Source organism: Heterodontus francisci, chromosome 45 (genome assembly GCF_036365525.1).
Source record: "Heterodontus francisci isolate sHetFra1 chromosome 45, sHetFra1.hap1, whole genome shotgun sequence".
Classification (NCBI taxonomy): domain Eukaryota; kingdom Metazoa; phylum Chordata; class Chondrichthyes; order Heterodontiformes; family Heterodontidae; genus Heterodontus; species Heterodontus francisci.
Window position 1 is genome coordinate 7,319,537 of NC_090415.1, and position 14,347 is coordinate 7,333,883.

Sequence of the window (14,347 nt, forward strand, 5' to 3'; positions counted from 1 at the left end):
GACTATGCCCCCATGTTCTAGACTCTGCAGCCAGTGGGAATTGTTACTTTCTGTCCACCCTATCAGTTTCCCTTATTATCTTGAAAACAATCATCAAATCACACCTGAGCCTTCAAAATTCCAGGGAGACACAGTAAATCTCCAGCTACACTGTCCCATTAAAAATTCACAAGCCAAGCACAATGTTGGGTTTGACACAGAGTAAATTTCCCTCTGCACTGTCCCATCACACACTCCCAGGGCAGGAACATCATGGGGTGGATACAGAGTGAATCTCACTCTACACTGTCTGATAGAGACAGACAGAGAGAGAGACAGAAAAAGAGAAACAGAGAGACATGGACTGACAGGGTGACTAAAAGAGATGGAAGGATACTTCACAGGGGATATTGGAAGAGGAAGATGCAATTCAACCACTGGTTGGAATCATACCGAGCACAAAGGAAGATGGTTGTGGTTGTTGGAAGTCAATCATCTCAGTCCCAGGACATCGCTGCAGGAGTTTATCAGGGTAGTGTCCGAGGCCCAACCATCTTCAGCTGAGACCCCAGCAGAAAGTGCTTTAAATACTGAGCAGGTCAAGCAGCATCTGTGGAGAGAGAAACAGAGTTAGTGATTCAGCTCGATGCTTTCCAGATTTCCAGCATCCACAGTATTTTGCCTCAGATAATGAAGCAATCCAGAGCCACATGCACCAAGACCCAGACAACATTCAGGTTTGGGCCGACCAGTGACAAGTAACATTCACGTCACACAAGTGCCAGGCAATGACCATCTGCAACAAGAGAGAATCCAACCACCTCCCCTTGGCATTCAAAGCATTATCCCATCGCTGAATCACCCAGCGTCAACATCCTGGGGAAACATTGACATCAAACTTAACAGAACGAAACACATCAATAGTTTCTTCACCCAGTGGCTGGTGGGTGTCTGGAACTCACTGCCTGAAAGGATTAGTATAAAATGGGTGGTTGATGGCCGGCACAGACTGGGCGGGCCGAAGGGCCTGTTTCAGTGCTGTATCTCTAAACCAAACTGAAATAAACACCCCTTACACTTCAAAATTCCAGGGATACAGAGTAAAGCTCCGTCTAAACTGTCCCTTCAAATGCTGCCAAGCCAAGTACAGAATGGATTTATCTACAGAGCAAATCTCTGTCCTCTCTGTTCCATAAAACACTCGCAGGACAGGTACAGTGTGGGGTTAGATACCGAGTAAAGCTGCCACTATATATGCTTCTCTTTCACCTCCTCCATCCAGATGGAGAGAGTAACAGTGAGAAAGACAGGGATAGATATAGAGAGGGAATAACAGAGAGAGGGAAGGATCGCAATGGGGAGAGATTACCAGAGAGGAAGAGATTGGGATGGAGAGTGTCGGTCAGTGTTCCTGCAAAGCTGTGTGCAGCAGCCTGGAAGGTACCACGCAGGTCCTGTTCCGTGATAAATAACACACGTCTTCGAAGATTCTTAAAAATTTAAAGGGACTGCACGTGGGACAAAAACAACTTGCCGTGCACAACAACTAAATTTTCTGGGAACATTGGAGCCAGCTGTAGCTCAGTGGGTAATAATCCTGCCTCTGAGTTATACGTTTGTGGGTTCAGGTCCGAACACAAAATCTAGGCTGATGTCACCCAACAGAAAATCAGAACAGACCAGCGAGACACAGAAAAGGAAACTTGTGTTGAATTTGTGAGCCTCGCTTTCTGTAATGTTTTAGTGTTTGGTCAGAATGTTGACCCAGTGAAATTTTGCCCCTGTGGCATGAGAGTTATCTGAATAGAGATTATAACATCTTATTACAACATGAAGGTACCGTGCGCACTGAGTATAACAACATTTGCAGCGTCCCATCATGTAAAATACTTTACTGGGTGTGGGATCAGGGTTTGATATTTCCAAAACACTGAGGGAAACTCGGACTTTTAATCAGCCCTGGGAGGAAAGTAAACCTGGAGACTTTCAAACAGTAATCAATGTCAGATTTGATCAATTATTAGGGATTAATCAATTTAGTATACAAAGCAGACAGAATATGCCGTTAAAGAGCGGGATATGGGTTTCCTACCAGCCTGCAGAAGGAAGTGCACCATCTGCAGTTGTCGTATCACCAAAAGCAGCCAAATTAAAATAGCAGATTGATGTATGTGGAGTTTTACTGAGGTTCTGAGAGAGGAGAGAGAAACAGGCATAGACACAGACAGACACACAGACACCCACACACAGAGAACCACACACACCCACACACAGAGAACCACACATGCACACAGAGAACCACACACACAGAGAACCACACACACACACAGACCGACATGCACAGACACACAGAGAACGACATGCACAGACACACACACAAACAGACTGCCCAAGGGACAGAGAGTGACAGAAGAATATTTCAATTTCTATAATATTTCAATTTCAGTTTCTATAAGATCCCCCCTCATTCTTCTGAATTCCAATGAATATAATCCCAATCTACTCAGTCTCTCCTCATAAACCAACCCCCTCAACTCTGGAATCAACCGAGTGAACCTCCTCTGCAACCTCTCCAGTGCCAGTACATCCTTTCTCAAGTAAGGAGACCAAAACTGCACACAGTACTCCAGGTGCGGCCTCACCAGTACCTTATACAGCTGCAACATGACCTCTCTGCTTTTAAACTCAATCCCTTTAGCAATGAAGGACAAAATTCCATTTGCCTTCCTAATTACTTGCTGTACCTGCAGACCAACCTTTTGCGATTCATGCACAAGGACACCCAGGTCCCTCTGCATAGCAGCATGCTGCAACTTTTTACCATTCAAGTAATAATCCTTTTTACTGTTACTCCTACCGAAATGAATAACTTCACATTTATTAACATTGTATTCCATCTGCCAGACCTTTGCCCACTCACTCAATGTATCTATGTTCCTCTGCAAAGTTTCACAGTCATCTGCACACTTTGCTCTGCCACTCATCTTAGTGTCATCTGCAAACTTTAACAGCCTACACGTGGTCCCCAACTCCAAATCATCGATATAAATTGTAAATAATTGCGGTCCCAACAGCGATCCCTGAGGCACACCACTCGTGACTGATTGCCACACAGAATAGCACTCATTTATCCCCACTCTCTGCTTCCTGTTAGTCAACCAGAGAGGGAAAGGCAGTTGGAGAGACAGAGAGAGAGAGAGACGCAGAGATGGAAGGAGAGAGATGGAGTGACAGGGAGGGAAAGACAGATGAAGAGACAGAGTGAGAGACAGAGAGAGGAGAGAGAAGGAGTAACAGGGAGGGAAGGACAGATGGAGAGACAGAGAGAGAGAGACAGAGATAGAAGGAGAGAGAGGGAGTGACAGGGAGGGAAAGACAGATGAAGAGACAGAGTGAGAGACAGAGAGAGGAGAGAGAAGGAGTAACAGGGAGGGAAGGACAGATGGAGAGACAGAGAGAGAGAGACAGAGATGGAAGGAGAGAGATGGAGTGACAGGGAGGGAAAGACAGATGAAGAGACAGAGAGAGAGAGACAGAGATGGAAGGAGAGAGATGGAGTGACAGGGAGGGAAAGACAGATGAAGAGACAGAGTGAGAGACAGAGAGAGGAGAGAGAAGGAGTAACAGGGAGGGAAGGACAGATGGAGAGACAGAGAGAGAGAGCGTCAGATTGAGAAGGAGAGACAGGGTGTGTTAGGGAGGGAAAGACAGATGGAGGGATAGAGAGGGAGAGACAGAGATAGAAGGAGAGAGAGGGAGTGACAGGGAGGGAAAGACAGATGGAGGGACAGAGAGAGAGAGACAGAGAGAGACGGTGTGACAGGGAGGGAAGGACAGATGGAGAGACAGAGAGAGAGAGCGTCAGATTGAAAAGGAGAGACAGGGCGTGTTAGGGAGGGAAAAACAGATGGAGGGACAGAGAGGGAGAGACAGAGATCGAAGGAGAGAGAGGGAGTGACAGGGAGGGAAAGACAGATGGAGGGACAGAGAGAGAGAGACAGAGATAGAAGGAGAGAGACGGTGTGACAGGGAGGGAAGGACAGATGAAGAGACAGAGTGAGAGACAGAGAGAGGAGAGAGAAGGAGTAACAGGGAGGGAAGGACAGATGGAGAGACAGAGAGAGAGAGAGACGCAGAGATGGAAGGAGAGAGATGGAGTGACAGGGAGGGAAAGACAGATGAAGAGACAGAGTGAGAGACAGAGAGAGGAGAGAGAAGGAGTAACAGGGAGGGAAGGACAGATGGAGAGACAGAGAGAGAGAGACAGAGATAGAAGGAGAGAGAGGGAGTGACAGGGAGGGAAAGACAGATGAAGAGACAGAGTGAGAGACAGAGAGAGGAGAGAGAAGGAGTAACAGGGAGGGAAGGACAGATGGAGAGACAGAGAGAGAGAGACAGAGATGGAAGGAGAGAGATGGAGTGACAGGGAGGGAAAGACAGATGAAGAGACAGAGTGAGAGACAGAGAGAGGAGAGAGAAGGAGTAACAGGGAGGGAAGGACAGATGGAGAGACAGAGAGAGAGAGCGTCAGATTGAGAAGGAGAGACAGGGTGTGTTAGGGAGGGAAAGACAGATGGAGGGATAGAGAGGGAGAGACAGAGATAGAAGGAGAGAGAGGGAGTGACAGGGAGGGAAAGACAGATGGAGGGACAGAGAGAGAGAGACAGAGAGAGACGGTGTGACAGGGAGGGAAGGACAGATGGAGAGACAGAGAGAGAGAGCGTCAGATTGAAAAGGAGAGACAGGGCGTGTTAGGGAGGGAAAAACAGATGGAGGGACAGAGAGGGAGAGACAGAGATCGAAGGAGAGAGAGGGAGTGACAGGGAGGGAAAGACAGATGGAGGGACAGAGAGAGAGAGACAGAGATAGAAGGAGAGAGACGGTGTGACAGGGAGGGAAGGACAGATGGAGAGACAGAGAGAGAGAGCATCAGATTGAGAAGGAGAGACAGGGAGTGACAGGGAGGGAAAGACAGATGGAGGGACAGAGAGAGAGAGAGACAGAGATAGAAGGAGAGAGATGGGGAGTGACAGGGAGGGAAAGACAGATGGAGGGACAGAGTGAGAGACAGAGAGAAAAGGAGAGAGATTCAGTGACATAGATGGAAGGACAGATGGAGGGATAGAGAGAGGGACACAGAGATACAAGGTCAGAGAGGGAGTGACAGAGCGGGAAAGACAGATGGAGGGTCAGGGAGAGAGAGACAGAGAGAGAAGGAGAGAGAGGGAGTGACACGGAGGGAAAGACAGATGGAAAGAGAGAGAGAGATAGACAGAGATAGAAGGAGAGAGAGGGAGAGACAGCAAGGGAAAGACAGATGGAGGGACGGAGAGAGAGACAGAGAGAGAAGGAGAGAGAGGGAGTGTCAGGGAGGGAAAGACAGATGGAGGGACAGAGAGAGAGAGACAGAGAGAGAAGGAGAGAGATGGAATGACAGGGAGTGAAGGACAGATGGAGGGATAGAGAGAGAGACAGAGACAGAGATAGAAGGAGAGAATGGAGTTACATAGAGGGAAGGACAGATGGAGGGATAAAGAGAGAGACATAGAGAGAAGGAGAGAGAGGGAGAGACAGAGAGGGAAAGACTGATGGAGAAACAGAGAGAGAGAGACAGAGATAGAAGGAGAGAGAGGGAGAGACAGAGAGGGAAAGACAGATGGAGGGACAGAGAGAGAGACAGAGAAAGAAGGAGAGAGAGGGAGAGACAGAGAGGGAAAGGCAGTTGGAGAGACAGAGAGACAGGCAGAGATGGAAGGAGAGAGAGGGTGTGACAGGGAGGGAAAGACAGATGGAAAGAGAGAGAGAGAGAGAGACAGAGGTAGAAGGAGAGAGAGGGAGAGACAGAGAGGGAAAGACAGATGGAGGGACAGAGAGAGAGACAGAGAAAGAAGGAGAGAGAGGGAGAGACAGAGAGGGAAAGGCAGTTGGAGAGACAGAGAGACAGGCAGAGATGGAAGGAGAGAGAGGGTGTGACAGGGAGGGAAAGACAGATGGAAAGAGAGAGAGAGAGTGAGACAGAGGTAGAAGGAGAGAGAGGGAGAGACAGACAGGGAAAGACAGATGGAGGGACAGAGAGAGAGACAGAGAAAGAAGGAGAGAGAGGGAGAGACAGAGAGGGAAAGGCAGTTGGAAAGAGAGAGAGAGAGAGACAGCGTGGGAAAGACACATGGAGGGGCAGAGAGTGAGACAGAGAGAGAAGGAGAGAGAGGGAGTGTCAGGGAGGGAAAGACAGATGGAGGGACAGAGAGAGAGAGAGAGACAGGGAGAGAGATGGAGTGACAGGGACTGAAGGAAAGATGGAGGGATAGAGAGAGAGACAGAGAGAGGCAGAGACAGAGATCAAAGGAGAGAGATCGAGTGACGGGGAGTGAGGTGGGGGGTAGACAGATGTAGGGACAGAGAGAGAGAGGCAGAGATGGAAGGAGAGACAGGGAGTGACAGAGAGAGAAAGGCAGATGGAGGGATAGAGAGAGAGACAGAGAGAGAGAGACAGAGACCGAGATAGAAGGAGAGAGATGGAGTGACGGTGTGGGGGAGGGGGGTGGGTAGTCAGCTTGCTGACTATTTAAAATGGAGGCTATTCCTTCTGGATCATCAAAAGTGTCCGCCTGGGCCCCAACTTCATCTCCATTTCTCCCCCTCCCGATGTTTTCTTTCTCTCCATCCATATCTCAAATAAGTTTGTGTGCACAGCAGTGAAGGATTACATCAAATTAATATATCTTACATTATCCTCTTCATCCACCTCAACAATCTCTCTCTCTCCAAGTTTGTCCCTCTCTACAGCTCTCTCTATGCCTTCATGTCGAACCCTCCCTCCCTCTGTCTCTCTCCTAGTGTCAGTGATAGCAGAGAGAGAGACAGAGATAGAAGAAGAGAGAGGGAGTGACAGAAAGGGAAAGACAGATGGAGGGACAGAGAGAGAGACAGAGAGAGAGGCAGAGAGAGAGGCAGAGAGAGAGATAGAAGGAGAGAGAGGGAGTGACTGGGGGGCGGGGGGGAGACAGCTGGAGGGACAGAGAGAGAGAGAGAGACAGACAGAGAGAAGGAGAGAGGGAGTGACAGAGAGGGCAAGAGAAATGGAGGAACAGAGAGAGAAACAGAGATAGAAGGAAAGAGAGGGAGTGACAGAGAGGGAAAGACAGATGGAGGGACAGAGGGAGAGACAGAGAGAGAGGCAAAGACAGAGAGAGAAGGAGAGAGAGGGAGATACCGAGAGGGAAAGACTGATAGAGAGACAGAGAGAGAGACAGAGATAGAAGGAGAGAGAGGGAGAGACAGAGAGGGAAAGTCAGATGGAGGGACAGAGAGAGAGACAGAGAGACAGGCAGAGACAGAGATAGACGGAGAAAGATGGAGAGACAGAGAGGGAAAGACAGCTGGAGGGACAGAGAGAGAGACAGAGAGATAGGCAGAGAGAGAGATAGAAGGAGAGGGAGGGAGTGAGGGGTGGGTGAGGACAGATGGAGAGACAGAGAGAGAGAGAAGGAGAGACAGAGAGGGAAAGACAGATGGTGAGACAGACAGAGAGAGAGGCAGTGTTGGAAGGAGAGAGATGGAGTGACAGGGAGGTCGGACAGATGGAGGGATAGAGAGAGAGACAGAGAAAGAAGGAGAGAGAGGGAGTGACAGAGAGGGAAAGACAGATGGAGGACAGCGAGAGAGAGAGGCAGTGATACAGATAGAAGGAGAGAGAGGGAGTGTCAGGGAGGGAAAGACAGATGGAGGGACAGAGAGATAGAGAGACAGAGATAGAAGGAGAGAGAGGGAGTGACAGGTAGGGAAAGACAGATGGAGAGACAGAGAGAGAGAGACAGAGAGAGTGGCAGAGACAGAGATAGAAGCAGAGAGAGGGAGTGACAGGGAGGGAAAGACAGATGGAGAGACAGAGAGAGAGACAGAGATCTCTCCCGATGTTTCTGTCTCCATACCTAGCTCTTAAATGTTTGTGAAGGATTACATCAAATTAATTTCTCTTACATTCTCCCTTTCAATCGACCCCGCAATCTCTCTCTCTCCAACCTCGTCCCTCTCCACAACACTCTCTCTGTCTCCATATCTAACCCTCTCTCCCTCTGTCTCTCTCCTCGTGTCAGAGATAGCAGGAGGGAGAGACAGAGAGAGGAAGACAGAGAGAGAATGTTGAAGGAACTATACTCTGTTCCTAAGCTGTGCTGAACCTGCTCTGGGAGTGTTTGATGGGCTACGTTAATCGGCCGTGTACAGTCCTGTATCAGGCTGTGAAGAAACACAGCTTGTTCAGTGTACAACGGGTCAAAGGGAACGATTCACTCCTGTCTGCTACTGGGAAGAGAGACTGACCTTAACATCAAGGCAGCGTTTGACCGAGTGTGACATCGAGGAGCCCGAGTAAAACTGAAGTCAGTGGGAATCCGCTGGTTGGACTCATACCGAGCACAAAGGAAGATGGTTGTGGTTGTTGGAGGTCAATCATCGTAGTCTCAGGACATCACTGCAGGAGTTCCTCAGGGTAGTATCCTCGGCCCATCCATCTTCAGCTGCTTCCTCAATGACCTGCCCTCCATCGTAAGGTCAGAAGTAGGGATGTTCACTGTTGATTGCACAGTGTTCAGTTCCATTCACACCTCCTCAGATAATGAAATCCCAGCAGGAAGTGCTGGAAATACTGAGCAGGTCAGGCAGCATCTGTGGAGAGAGAAACAGAGTTAGTGATTCAGCTCGATGCTTTCCAGATTTCCAGCATCCACAATATTTTGCCTCGGATAATGAAGCAATCCAGAGCCACATGCACCGAGACCCGGACAACATTCAGGTTTGGGCCGACCAGTGACAAGTAACATTCACGTCACACAAGTGCCAGACAATGACCATCTGCAACAAGAGAGAATCCAACCACCTCCCCTTGGCATTCAAAGCATTATCCCATCGCTGAATCCCCCAGCGTCAACATCCTGGGGAAACATTGACATCAAACTTAACTGAACGAAACACATCAATAGTTTCTTCACCATCTCTCTGGGACAGAGAGACACAGATAAAGAATGTGAGTAAGCTTTGACAGAACCTCAGTAAATTGTTCCAACCATTGTTAATGATAGAAATCAAGGATTATATTCGAGCAAAGGAAGAGGCAGAGAATGTTAGCCCCTTTATAACTATATCCTTTAGTTTAGATTGCCTCTCCTCCTTCTTCCTACCTGTGGAGGTGGGAGATGTGGGAATGGTTCTTAATGAATTCTCTGTGTCCGTCTTTATAAAAGAGTGGGAACGATACAGAGATTGTAGTTAAAGAGGAGGAGTGTGAAATATTGGATGGGATAAACAGAGTGAGAGGGGAAATATGAAGGTGTTTGGCAGCTTTGAAAGTGGATAAATGGTCAGGCCTGGATGCATTGGAATCAGTTCAGAGAAGGTTCACTCGGCTGATTCCTGGGATGAAGGGGTTATCTTTGAGGAATGGTGGAACAGGTTGGGCCTATACTCATTGGAGTTTAGAAGAATGAGAGGTGATCTTATTGAAACATACAAGATTCTGAGGGGACTTTACAGGGCGGATGCTGGGAGGATGTTCCCCTTGTGGGGAAGTCTCGATCTAGGGGGCAGGTACACTGTGGGGTTTGATACAGAGTAAAGCTGCCTCTGTATATGCCTCTCTTTCTCCTCCTCCATCCAGATGGAGAGAGTAACAGTGAGAAAGAACAGGGATAGATATGGAGAATAAGAGAGAGAGGGAAGGATTGCAATGGGGAGAGAGTACCAGAGAGAAAGAGGAAGAGATTGGGATGGAGAGTGTCGGTCAATGTTCCTGCAAATCTGCGTGCAGCAGCCTCAAAGGTCCCACGCAGATCCTGTTCCACAATAAATAGCACACGTCTTCAAAGATTCTTCAAAGATTTCAAGGGAGAGCTCACGTTAAAAAAACTGGGCACGCACAACATCTAAATTTTCATGGGAACATTGGAGCCAACTGCGGAATACATGTTTCTTACCAGCCTGCATAAGGAAGTGTAACCTCTGCAGATGCGGTGAAACCAAAAGCAGCTGACTTCAAATGGCAAACTGATGTATGTGGAGCTTTATAAAGGGTCTGAGAGAGGAGAGAGAAACAGACATAGACACACACAGACACACAGAAACACACACACACACACACAGAAACACACACACACAGAAACACACACAGAAACACAGACACACACACACACACACAAACACACAGAAACACACACACACACACAGAGAAACACACAGAAACACACACACAGAAACACACACACACAGAAAAACACACACACACACAGAAACACACACACAGAAACACACACACACAGAAACACACACACAGAAACACACACACAGAAACACACACACAGAAACACACACACACACACAGAAACACACACAGAAACACACACACACACACACAGAAACAGAGTGCCTCAGGGACAGAGCGCGAAAGAAGAATATTTCAATTTTCAAAAGGAATTTGATGAGATCAAACTTCGATTTAAAAATGACAATTGATTTTGCATCAATGTTTGCGTGCAGAAGACACGTTCCAAACTACTACCACCTTTAGCCTGGAGTGGCGGATTTTTACTCAGAGTGTTGTGAATCTTTGGAATTCTCTACCCCAGTGGGCTGTGGAAACTCAGTCTGGGAAAAAGGCATTGAAGTGGATGATCAGCCAGGATCGTATTGAATGGCGGAGCAGGCTCGATGGGCTGAATGGCCTACTCCTGTTCCTATGTTCCCAAGCTGCTGAAATAGTTTCTCCCAAACTACCCCATCAGTTCCCCTTAATATCTCAACAGCTTTGAACAAATTACCTTGATCCTCCTAAATTCCAGGCAATATATCCCTAGTTTGTGTAATATCACCTCGTAATTTAACCCTTGGAGTCCAGTTATCATTCTGGTAAATCTACACTGCACTCAAATGGACATGGACCCCCCAAAGTCTCTTTGAACCTCCAGTATTTCTAGCTTTACACCATTTATAAAGTACTCTGTTCTAGTCTTTTTTTGCTGACATGGAAATCTAACTGCCACAGTTTTGCCCATCTCTTTAAGATATTAATATCTCTTTGCAATGTTCTGCTTCCAGCTACACTGCTTACAATGCTGCCTATTTTTGTGTCATTGGTAAACTTGGGTATGTTGCATTCTACCACAACATCTTAAATTGTTAACAAATACAGCAAACTGAGACACACACAGGCTTTGCACCAGTAGACAGGAGTGAATCATTCCAACCTAGAGGCTTTTTAACTCCAGATTTATGTTTTTTTAAAGAAAAAATAGAATTCAAATTCACAACAGCCCAGCGTGGGATTTGAACTCCTACTTTTTCAATCATCAGCTCAGGCCTTCAAATTAAAACCCATAAAAAGAGATTCATTTTCCTCCTGCTGATGTCTGACGGTCTCAGGTTTTGTATATTGTTCCCTTCGCCTCTTCTTCCATGTGTTTGAAGTCTTTGAAGTTTGTCAGACATTGGTAAACTACTTCATGTGGTGTTCTGTAAATACCTTCAATTCTGTGTATCTGGAAGGGACACAATTCAAATTCTCACCTTATTGCATCAACCAAAACCTGCAGGTCCATTCAAACAACTCTATTTCCTGTCTCTGCAAAGACAGCTCACACTTCCACAATGCAGGAATGTCTGAATGGAAACAGCTTTTGACACATTTCCCAACACGTTTGCGAACACTTTTCAGGATGAAGCTAAATTCAACTTAGAGATTGCAAGCCCCAAATTGAATCTTTTAGATGTAAAAAGTGACACAAATGAAATCCCAGATCTCTCTGTCCCTGCACCCATTTTAACATTGTACCATTTAGTTTATATCGCTTCTCCTCAGTCTTCCTTCCAAAATGCATCATTTTACATTTCTCAGCATTGAAGTTAACCTGCCCTGTGTCTGACCATTTCACCAGACTGCCTCTATCCTCCTGAGGTCTACTCCTATTCCCTTCACTGTTTCTTACATTGCAGATGGCACAATGTTGAAGTTATGCCCTGTTTACCCCAGTCTAAGTCATTCATATATCAATAAGATCAGTGGTCCTAATCAAAACCCCTGGGGAATACCACAATTTACACTGTATACAGTGAGTACTAAAGCCGAGAGGGTGCGCTGAACATTTATAAAGCTCTGGTCAGGTAACAGAGAGGGAGAGACTGGGATTCAGAGGGTAACGGAGAGGGAGAGACTGGGACTCAGAGGGTAAGAGAGAGGGAGAGACTGGGATTCAGAGGGTAACGGAGAGGGAGAGACTGGGACTCAGAGGGTAAATGAGAGGGAGAGACTGGGACTCAGAGGGTAAGAGAGAGGGAGAGACTGGGATTCAGACGGAAACAGAGAGGGAGAGACTGGGATTCAGACGGTAACAGAGAGGGAGAGTCTGGGATTCAGAGGGTAACAGAGAGGGAGAGTCTGGGATTCAGAGGGAAACAGAGAGGGAGAGACTGGGATTCAGACGGTAACAGAGAGGGAGAGTCTGGGATTCACAGGGTAACAGAGAGGGAGAGTCTGGGACTCAGAGGGTAAGAGAGAGGGAGAGACTGGGATTCACAGGGTAACAGAGAGGGAGATTCTGGGATTCAGAGGGAAACATGGAGGGAGAGACTGGGATTCAGAGAGTAACAGAGGGGGAGAGAATGGGATTCAGAGGGTAACGGAGAGGGAGAGACTGGGATTCAGAGGGTAACAGAGAGGGAGAGACTGGGATTCAGAGGGTAACAGAGAGCGAGAGACTGGGATTCAGAGGGTAACAGAGAGGGAGAGACTGGAATTCAGAGGGTAACAGAGAGCGAGAGACTGGGATTCAGAGGGTAACAGAGAGGGAGAGACTGGAATTCAGAGGGTAACAGAGAGGGAGAGTCTGGGATTCAGAGGGTAACAGAGAGGGAGAGACTGGGATTCAGAGGGTAACAGAGAGGGAGAGACTGGGATTCAGAGAGTAACAGAGAGGGAGAGACTGGGATTCAGAGGGTAACAGAGGGAAAAATAGAGTTGGCGAGGGCAACATAGAAATTTTAAGGCACAGAAAGCGGCCACTTGGCCCATCCTCTCTGTGCCAGCCGAAAACGATCAACCTATTCTAATCCCACCTTCCAGCATTTGGTCTGAGCTCTGCAGCTTACCGCACTTGAGGTGCCGATCCAGACTCCTTCTGAATGAGTTGAGGGTCTCTGCCTCAACTACCCTTTCAGGCAGTGAGTTCCAGACCATCGCGACCCTCTGGGTGAAAAAGATTTTCCTCAACTCCCCTCTAATTTTTCTGCCAATCACTTTAAATCTATGCCCCCTCGTCACTGACCTTTCTGCTATGGTTCTCTGCCCTTCACCTCCACTCCATCCAGGACCCTCAACATTTTGTACATTTCAATCAGATCTCCCCTCGGCCTTCGCTTTTCCAAGGACAACAACCCCTGCCTATCCTCATAGCTACAATTCTCCAGTCCTGGCAACATCCTAGAAAATGGGAGAGAGACAAAGTCCCGTGTTCATAACACATGGATAAAGAGGTTAATCATCTGAGCTGTAACTCTGAGATAGAGAAAGAGAGAGAGAGGGAGGGAGAGAGTGAGGGAGAGAGGGAGGGAGAGAGGGAGTGAGAGAGGGAGGGAGAGAGGGAGGGAGAGAGGGAGGGAGAGAGGGAGAATGAGAGAGAGAGAGGGAGGGAGAGAGGGAGGGAGAGAGGGAGTGAGAGAGGGAGGGAGAGAGGGAGGGAGAGAGGGAGGGAGAGAGGGAGGGAGAGATAGTGTGGGGGAGACACAAACTGAGACGTGGACAGAGGCAGCGAGAGAGAGGGAGAGCTAGAGAGGGAGAGGCTGAAGAGAGAGAGGCAGAGAGAGAGAGGCAGAGAGAGAGATAGAGACAGACAGAGAGGGAGCGATGGTGTGAGGGAGGCACAAATTGAGACATGGACAGAGGTTGAGAAAGAGAGAGAGGGAGAGACAGAGAGAGAGAGCTGGGGGAGAGACAGATAGAGAGTGAGAGAGGCACAGAGAGAGAAGGAGACACAGTGAGGCAGACATAGAGAGGCAGACAGAGAGCTAGAGAGAGACAGAGAGAGAGGGAGAGATGGTGTGAGGGAGGCACAAATTGAGACATGGACAGAGGTAGAGAGAGAGAGGGAGAGATAGAGCGAGAGAGAGAAAAAGACAGAGAGGGATAGATAGCGAGAGAGAGAGGGGGTAAGACAGATAGCGAGGGACAGAGGCAGTGTGGGAGAGGCAGTGTGAGAGAGGCAGATTAGAAGGTAGCAAATGTAACCCCACTATTTACAAAAGGAAGGAGAGAGAAAATGGGGAACTAAAGACCTGTTCGTCCAACATCAGTCATTGGGAAAATGCTCGAATCTATAATGAAGGA